We start from the raw sequence: 9,616 nt of genomic DNA on the forward strand, positions 1-9,616 counted from the left end.
GACCTTTTTGAACATCTGAGACAAGATGAAAAACTCCTGCCATCACAGAAAACTAAACTGGTGGCATATGGAGGTGAGGAAATCAAACCGCTGGCACAGCAACACTCTCATGCCACTCTGCAGGCAAGGAATACCCTCTGCAGTTCTTCGTAGTGAAATGGGACGTACAACCCCTACTTGGCTTACCAGGCTCACTCCGCTTACAATTAATCACATTGAACAAAGAAGTCCACCATGTAGCCATGGATGTGGAAAGCACCTTTTCAGAAAAGATCTTCTTAGAGTATTCAGATCTCTTCGAAGATAAACTTAGTAAGCTTCTGGTTACCTATTCCATGAAAATAGACCGAGAAGTCACACCAGTAGTAAAGCCTGCACGTAAAATACCAGTTCCAATGCAAGACAAGGTTAAAGCAGAATTAACCCGCATGGTCAAGTTGGGTGTGATCACCCCTGTCACCGAGCCAACAGAATGGGTGTTGTCTATGGTGGCAACCCACCAAAAAAAATTCAGATGACATCAGACTCTGCATCGATCCAAGAGATCTAAACAAAGCGCTGAAATGCCCGCATCACCCTATGCATACTATAGAGGAGGTAGCCGCCCAAATGGCTAACTCCAAAGTCTTTTCTGTCCCGGATGCAAAATGCTCCTTTTGGCAGGTAATGCTTGAACACAAATCATCCATGCTCATGACTTTAAGCTCTCCATTTGGCAGATTCCGCTTTCTCAGAATGCCGTATGGAATAAACTCAGCCAGCGAAGTGTTCCAGCGTGCAATGGAGCAGATCTTTGCTGGATACCCCTGTGCTGTCATCGTCGACGACATAATCATCGGCGGAAGAGATATGAAAGAGCATGAACAGAATCTCAGAAAGGTACTTGACTGTGCAAGGGAAGTCAAGCTGAGACTCAACCCCCTAAAGTGCAAATTCCTTCTCAAAGAAGTCTGTTATGTTGGTCATGTCTTCACAAGCAAGGTCTTAAAGCCTGACCCAGCAAAGACTAAAGCAATTAAGGAGATGCTCACACCTGAAAATGTCACAGGTCTCCAACGCTTCTTAGGGATGATTAATTACCTAGGAATGTTCATTCCTAATTTCAGTGAGCTCTCAGCCCCACTTCGGGAGCTAACGTGAAAAGACATTCAGTGGTGCTGGCTGAAGCAGCATCAGGATGCATTCGATGCTTTAAAACAGAGCCTAACCAGTCCACCCACTCTCAGCTACTACAACGTCCAGAAACCCGTCACGCTAACGTGTGATGCCTCGGAGTGTGGACTCGGGGCTGCATGCCTCCAGGAAGGCGCCCCAATCGCCTACTCCTCTCGTACTCTGACACAGACCGAAATGCGCTATGCGCAGATCGAGAAGGAACTTCTTGCAGTTGTATTTGCATGTTCCAAGTTCAATGATTACATCTATGGAAAGCAAATCCAAATCGAAACCGATCACCAGCCGTTAGTCACTATCCTGAACAAGCCCATACACTCAGCTCCAGCCAAACTGCAGCGCATGATGCTCAGACTGCTCAGACTGATGCTCAGACTTTCGTACTGCATGTATGAAAGTACAACTTTCAGATGGTGTACAAAAAAGGCTCACAGATGTACCTCGCCGACACTTTGTCCCGTGCTCCCACAACCTTGACAGGTCAGCACAGTGATGAAACAGCAGACTACGAGATCATGTCGATCCAACAAATCTCTTCTTCTAGGCTGACCCAGCTGAAGGAACACACTGCCTCTGATCCAGAGCTACAGAAACTGAGAAATGTCACAATGAGTGGCCTTGCAGACAAACTCAGCTGCCCACAGAAATTCGTCAATACCACCCATATCGAGATGAACTCACCCTAGAAGATGGCATTGTCATGAAAGGCCCGAAGACAGTGATCCCAAAGTCTTTGCAAAAGGGCCCGTGGTATCGTGTTTTGGCCCACAATGACTGAAGCTATAGAGCAAGAAACAACTGTGTGTCCAGTGTGCAACAGCACCAGGCCACATCAACAGAAGGAGCCACTCAAGCTACATCCAGTGCCGGAGCTACCCTGGTCAACCGTCGCCACTGACATCTTTGAGTGGAATGGTCAACATCACCTGGTTGTAGTTGACTCTTACTCAGGTTGGTTCGAGGTAGGGCTGGGCCATATTATACCGTTCACGGTAATACCGCTACAATGTTAGGCAACGATAAGAAAATGAAATATCGCAATAGAATATGGGTAAAACACGCATGTGCAGTGCCTTTGTTTTCATACGCACATGGCCAAACAAGCATGGCGGCAACGGAGAATGAGAAGGGAGAAAGCAGATCGTTGAGTGAAGCGGATGAACCAGCATTAGTTTGTAAAAATGGTGCCACTTCAGTGATGTGGAACTGGTTTGGTGTTTGCCCGTCAGATACACTACAAAGCAAATTTTTTGTAGAACATGCAAGCGGGCCGTCATTATTGCCGTATTTGTTGGACTAAGGCGCTCATAAATCTGGGAGTAATCTGGGTCCTAAACTCAGTCCTCTTAAAGTCAAACCAACACTGCAGCATCACTGATTAGGTGGAAACTAACAAGCTAACTTCCTGCTAACTTCGAACTCCATTAAATTTAATAAATTCTGTTTTCATGGATGCCTGGATGTTAAACTTAATTGTTACACCTGGTGAAGCAGCAACGGTGATCCTTTTATTAAAGATGAAAGAATTTAGGCAGATTTTAAGTCTAAGTGATGCCGCAGTGTTTGTTTGACTTTGGGACCTTAAGCAGAGTTTGAACTCTGTTTACTCCGCAAAGCTTCTGACAACGGTAGCCATAATGCTCCGACAATCCATCAAGCGGTGCAGCTTCGTAGCTCACCAAAGTTGTACTAAAACATTTTTTGAGAGATTTTTGAGCACCGTGTACCACACAAAATCGGTTCGAGGTCAGTAAGCACAACCAGAATTGATACATAAGGTGTGTAACCGATGTGTTCCTGCGTTGTGTCTGACAAAGAAAGGTAAAAGAAAGAAAGACCTCCAAGTAAATAACTTGCCTGCTCCAGCTCCTATGACCAAATACAACAGTGGGGGAGAGGGTTAGCTCAACCCATCACAACTTCCAAGCTAGCCAGAATTATATATTAATGCTAGTGTTAACGGCGCCTAAAACACATTTATGACACACACATACTACACGTTTATAGCATCTAACAAAAACAGGCACAATGATGACAATAATTGAACAAAAATCACAATCAGAAGCATCAGGGTGGATAAATATACATTATATGATCGCTTTACAGTGTTGGGAAAGAAATTACACCAACCTCTCCCACGGGGGAATTGTAGAAAACGGGAGAGGCCAAAGGGGTACACTGGGGGTGTCTAAATTCATGGAATGCATCCTCCTGAGGCCGCATTTGTAGGCCGATTACATCACAGTGACGCGACAAAGGCTGTCCAAATTCGTAGACTCCTCTAAATGCAGCCAACAAATGTATCTGTCACGGTTTGCAAGCCGTGTGGAGTTGGAGAAAGGACCCAAAAGGCGGCAGCTCTGGTGCAGGTGAGTATTTATTTACAGGAGTGGGTACAAACAGCAATGGTGGGTGAACATGAAACCGGAAACCTAAACTGGGTAAAACTAGCAAAACAAGCCAGAAACGAAGATGCAGGGAGGTCCGAGGAAATACATACGGAGAGACGCAGGGAGACGAGGGGAAACAACACAGACAAACCAGCAACTACTATGACAGAAGACACAACTTAAATACACTCAGAGAACACAGGGAGATTACACACGGAGATTACACACAGGTGGGGAACACAGCTGGGAGTGATTAACGTGACGAGACTAGGGAGGCAAACTGAAAACACTCACATAGGACGCAGACCTTCACAATAAAACAGGAAACACATACACGCAATGACATAACACACCAACTTAACACAGACTGGGGGACACAGAACATAGGAACATGAACCATGAAACAGAAGAGTACAAACACCCAAGGTAACCAAAACCACAGAATACTAATAAACTAAACATAAACACGGAGTCACAGACTCCGGACCATGACAGTATCCTCCTTTTCCTTTTCCATCATTTGAAGGATGGGTCGTGTATATCCTTCATGGCTCACCATGTCCCAGAATTCATAGCAAGGCCCAGCCAATTCCAGTTTTCAACAATGGCGGCCGCTACTAAGCTTTTAATATTACTCTTATTACTCTTTCCAGGTCACAAAACAAACTTTTAGCATATTTTCAGGCGAGAATGTAGCTGTGTAAACTTCAAATATCTGCTTGGTTTATCAAGCTCTCACATATTTGCAAAAGTGCTCCGACGTATTCGGAGACGTCCGTTATCCACCAGCTTGATAGCTAGCCAGGAGCTCGAGGGTTACTAGAGCCGCTGAGAATGGCACAACTCCAGGCACGTCATTTTCAGATCACTGCAGTCTTTCGCTACTCAGGTTAAACGTAATATATGTCACTTAGATAAACTAAAATTGTCATTGTTTGGCTTTTTTCAGTGTTTTATTTCATTTGTGAGTAAATCGGTTTGGCTGAGATTAAAGTTATTAGATTAGATTAGATAAAATAAAACTTTATTAATCCCCCAGGTGGGTTCCTCCTTGGTTTTCACTCAGCTGAGTAAACGTCAAACAGAAAACTGATTAAACAGAAGTGTGAGATGGTCGAGAATTTACACCAGTGTCCTGTTATATTTTAGATAGCAAGGAGCAGACGGCTGAGTTTATTAAACTCCCTCGAGACAGTGGTGACGCTAATCAGAAGGCTAGACTGTCCAATTTCACAGCCATTTACTTCCGGCCTACCCGACCTTCTGAGGACCCGGCTCACGTAGACCGCGCAGGCCGGGTCTTCAGGAGGATGCAGCCCAAGAATTTGAACACGACAACTGTATTTATACGGTTGCACCAAAGAAGAAGAAGAAAAAATGAGGAGATGCTCTAACTGATAATGAATATAACTACAAGGCTTGGAGAAGAACACATTTTGTGTAATTATAACAATATGTAATCTATGACCGGGTTACGTTAAGGTGCACTGTCGATTTTTGAGAATACTAAAGTGTGCCTTATAGTCCAGAAAATACGGTAGTTTCTAAATGCCGAAACCCTGTTTGTGCTGTTAAAACCATTGCTTAATCTGGGTATTTGAGAAAGGGAATAGATGCCAGAAAAGAGATACATGAAAAGATGTTTTTATGAACTCTGATATATTTGAGATTTGAAAAACTGCAGTGATTGTTCCAATTATATATATATATCAGGGGTTTTCTTACTGTGGTAGCAAAGCTTCATATATTATCACAATGTTGTGCTAGAAAGATTGATAGCAAAACAGGAACTGAAAATGCTATGACAGACGTTTGGGAAGAATTTAAGAGCAAACATCTGACTGTTTCCATCCCTAAACAGGATATTGTGTTGCTTCATTCAAGATGGACACAGTGTTCTAACTTGCCACAGCATTCTTTTCTCTCAATCTCACAAGAGATCTTTGCCTACTTCTGTTCATGACAGTGTTACTAGTTTAATGTATTTGTTTCTTTTATTTATTTTTAATATGTCTTTGCCATGCCATGTCATGTCACAGATGGCTTAGTTTTTGATTAATTCTATTTATAATATAATATAATATAATATAATATAGAGGCAGCACGGTGGCATGGTGGTTAGCACTGTTGCCGCACAGCAAGAAGGTCCTGAGTTCAATTCCACCATCAGGCCGGGGTCTTTCTGTGTGGAGTTTGCATGTTCTCCCCGTGTTTGCGTGGGTTCTCTCCGGGTACTCCGGCTTCCTCCCACCGTCCAAAGACATGCAGCTTGTGGGGATAGGTTAATTGGATAATCCAAATTGCCACTAGGTGTGAATGTGCGAGTGAATGTGAGTGTGAATGGTTGTCTGTCCCTGTGTGTTGGCCCTGCGACAGACTGGCGACCTGTCCAGGGTGTACCCCGCCTTTCGCCCTATGACAGCTGGGATAGGCTCCAGCGCCCCCCGCGACCCTGAAAAGGATAAGCGGAAGCGAATGGATGGATAATATAATATAATATAATTGGCCTAATCATTTGATTCAGGTGTGTTGACCCAGGGTGAGATCTAAAGGCCCTCAAGGCCGGAGTTGCCCACCCCTGCTCTAGGCTCTCATGCTTCTGCCAACCTGGTTTCCACTTCTCATTTACCGTTGGATTTTGTTAGTCTTTGTCTGTCAGTATACCTTAAAGGAAATAGTTACAGTCACTGTACAAAACTGAACAAAACATTTCACCACCAGGTGACAGTGTTTCATGAGAAAGCATTAGTGTAGCTGCCCTTTAGTTAAAAAAAAAAAAAAAAAAAGCAAGAATACATGCTCCTCATGAATTCTCCCTCTTTTTTTCACGTATGCGCTTTGTGTATTCTTTACAGAGCGAACAAAGGCTCAGGTTCTATTGTGTAAGCCTTCCTACCCGCCATGGGTACAGGTCCTACTATTTGTCATTGTTTTGAAGAGGCTGGGACTCATTCTTCACGTGTATGTGAATGTCAGCTTCAACTTGAACATCTATCTTATCTTTGTAAAAAAAATTTAAAAACAAATTCATCCAAGCACTAATTTTTCCTTAATTTTTGAATTTTATCTGTGAAGTAATGATTGACAACAAGTCAATGATATGTACAATGTAAATTAAATGATGAACGCTATTTTGGTTCAAAATCAGTCATTATGCTCCATGCTGCTGTTATTTAGAGTTGTGATTTCTCCTTTTTTCTCCTTACACAACTTGCATGTTGAGCTCGCAAGAGACAGCTGAAGTGAGATATTAAATGTAATTAATGAAAAATGTTTCATTAAATGTTCATTAACCAGATGCTAATGAATGAGACACACCCAGAACAGCTAACTGAAGGCCAAATGGGCCTGATCCCCAAGGATTCCACAGAAGGGACCTATCCCATCCAACTATCAACCAATAACCTCCCTCAGTACCACATGGACGATGCTGTCACGCCTGTACATGGATCAATACATGAGTGGGGTAGATAAGGAAAAGGCAAAAACACCAGAGGGGCAAAATACCAGCTACAGGTAAAAAGATCACTCGCTTGAGACTGTAAGACCCGTGCACCACCTGAATTGACTACAAGAAATTGAATTGAAGTGAATTGCCTCACGCATGGATCCTGGAATGCCTAAAACTATATAAGATCAACAGGGATATGGTGAACAACACTGGCCAACTTCAAGCCTATAGCACAAGTCATCATGCAGGATTTACCAAGGAGATGCTTTGTCCACCACTCTGGGACTGTATGCCAAGCCGGAGGAAGGAGCATACATTCATTGTTATTGCATGCATTGTGTTTTAATCCTGCAGCTTATCACACATTTGATTTCCATGTATGAAAACTGCAAGTGTCCAGATTCAGGACAGACTCAGAAACACAGTGCTGCAGATCATCTGTGATCATCTCTGACGGAGAGCTGATGGGACGGAGGCTGTCCACCCCTGATAATACACCAGGACAAACTCAGCAGTGTGTAAGGAAGAGGAGGTCATGGTCCGTGGGAGCAATCATGCGGGGAGTGTTTCGGGATCGCTCTTTGGCTACGCCCTGGGCCAGGGCCACCAGCGTCACACCTGAATTCCATCGACAGGCAATCACAGGAGGAATACTTCAGGCAGCATGGTCTGCTGCTCAACGCCAGTCTGTTCAGTCACTCTTAGTGGTAACTAACTGCTCTGTACCCATTTTGGTTTTTTGCTCGGGTTTAATTCTACTCCCTTGTGCTCAGGTCTCCGTCCTGCTCGCTGGAAATACTACCTGCCTGTCCTCCTGCCTGCCCTGCATGCTGGATAACACTCTCTGTCAGTTCATCCCTCTAGATTCTCCCACAGTTAAGTAATTGTTTCCTCTTCTGTTGCAGTTTTCCCACAGTCCCAATCATGGCTTCTCTCGGCACTGACCTCCATATTTGCTCCGTTTCCTCTGGCCTGAATTTAAATTTCACTTTCATAGTTTGCTATTGTTTTCTCATACAAGAAACACCAGGTCTCTGTGGCTTTTAAACCCCAAAACATGCTGCGCCAAAAATTGGTCCACCCCAAGGATCGGGTCCCCGACACAAACAGAGTAACATAGTGTGCGCTGTTAAGTGCCAGGAGGATTGCCAGGATTTATACATCGGGGAAACCAAACAACCTCTGGCGAAGCGGATGGCACAACACAGAAGAGCTACCTTGTCAGGCCAGGACTCTGCAGTCTATTTACACCTACAGGCCAGTGGACACTCTTTCAATGATGAGGATGTACACATCCTGGGCAGGGAGGAACGCTGGTTTGAGCATGCAGTCAAGGAGGCCATTTACGTGGAAAGGGAAAGACCATCTCTGAATCGAGGAGGGGGCCTAAGGGTACATCTTTCGCCATCTTACAATGCTGTGATTGCAGCCATTCCCCAACTCTCTGTGAATGGTACTCATGGTCTTTGATCAGTGGGTTTTGGTCAGTGGTTGTTGATCAATGGTCATGAGAATTTGCATAATTATAATTAAGGAACTGACCTCCCAGTCCATTGTTCCTTCAGTGGTGCTAGTTTCAGTCATTATGCAAATGTACTGTTTATAAGATTGGGGAAACCTGCAGTCAGCTGAGACTGAAGAAGTCACTTGGATGATGACGAAACGTTTCTCCCACAAAACGCTACGTCCAGATGAACAGAATCAACTTTTGGAGACATACATGAACTAAACTTTGTATATAGTTTGCTGCTTAATTTGTTTTGAGTCTGTTTCTGGGTCCAGTAATTGTGAGAACATCGGCTCATGACACAGTATCAGTCAGAAATAAGAGCTTCCTCTTTTTGAAGAACAATTAATCAGTGCAGCAAGTCATTCTATTTACAGTCAACTCTGACATGATCAAATGCATAGTACGTCACTTCTGATCATGAGAGTAGGGTTGCTAAACAGGAAAAAAAAGGTAAAAGAACTGTGCACTGTAAAAGAAAATCCTAATATAAAAGTATTTTACTGTGTATTTTACAGTTTTGTACTGTTCTTCTAGAATATCATTAAATTTACATCAATAGACTGTGATTTCACATTTCAAATGTAAATTAACGTAAAATCACTGTAATGTAATAAAACATAATTTTCTTGTTTTTTAAATGTATTTGTCTGTACATATGCATATTTAGATTGTTAAAATACATTCACAAATGTATCATAATTTCACAAATATTTTTCCGTTATTTGAAAGGTTGAACTGTTAAATTCAAATGTAAAAAATGTGGAAAAATATAAAAAATGAGTCTTATAAACTTTTTTTACATCAAATAATAATAATTATTATTGCTATTTAGGGCGATCGTGGCTCAAGAGTTGGCAGTTTGCCTTGTAATCAGCAGGTTGCCGGTTCGAGCCCCGGCTCGGACAGTCTCGGTCGTTGTGTCCTTGGGCAAGGCACTTCACCTACCACCTACAGGTGATGGCCAGAGGGGAATTATAAAGTGGAATTGTAAAGCACTTTGAGGGTCTCAAAAAGTGCAATATGAATGCAATCCATTATTATTTAAACCAACTGTTAACTGTACATTTAAGTATTATTATTCATATTGCCGCA

Source organism: Maylandia zebra, linkage group LG18, assembly GCF_041146795.1.
Source record: "Maylandia zebra isolate NMK-2024a linkage group LG18, Mzebra_GT3a, whole genome shotgun sequence".
In the NCBI taxonomy this organism is placed as follows: domain Eukaryota; kingdom Metazoa; phylum Chordata; class Actinopteri; order Cichliformes; family Cichlidae; genus Maylandia; species Maylandia zebra.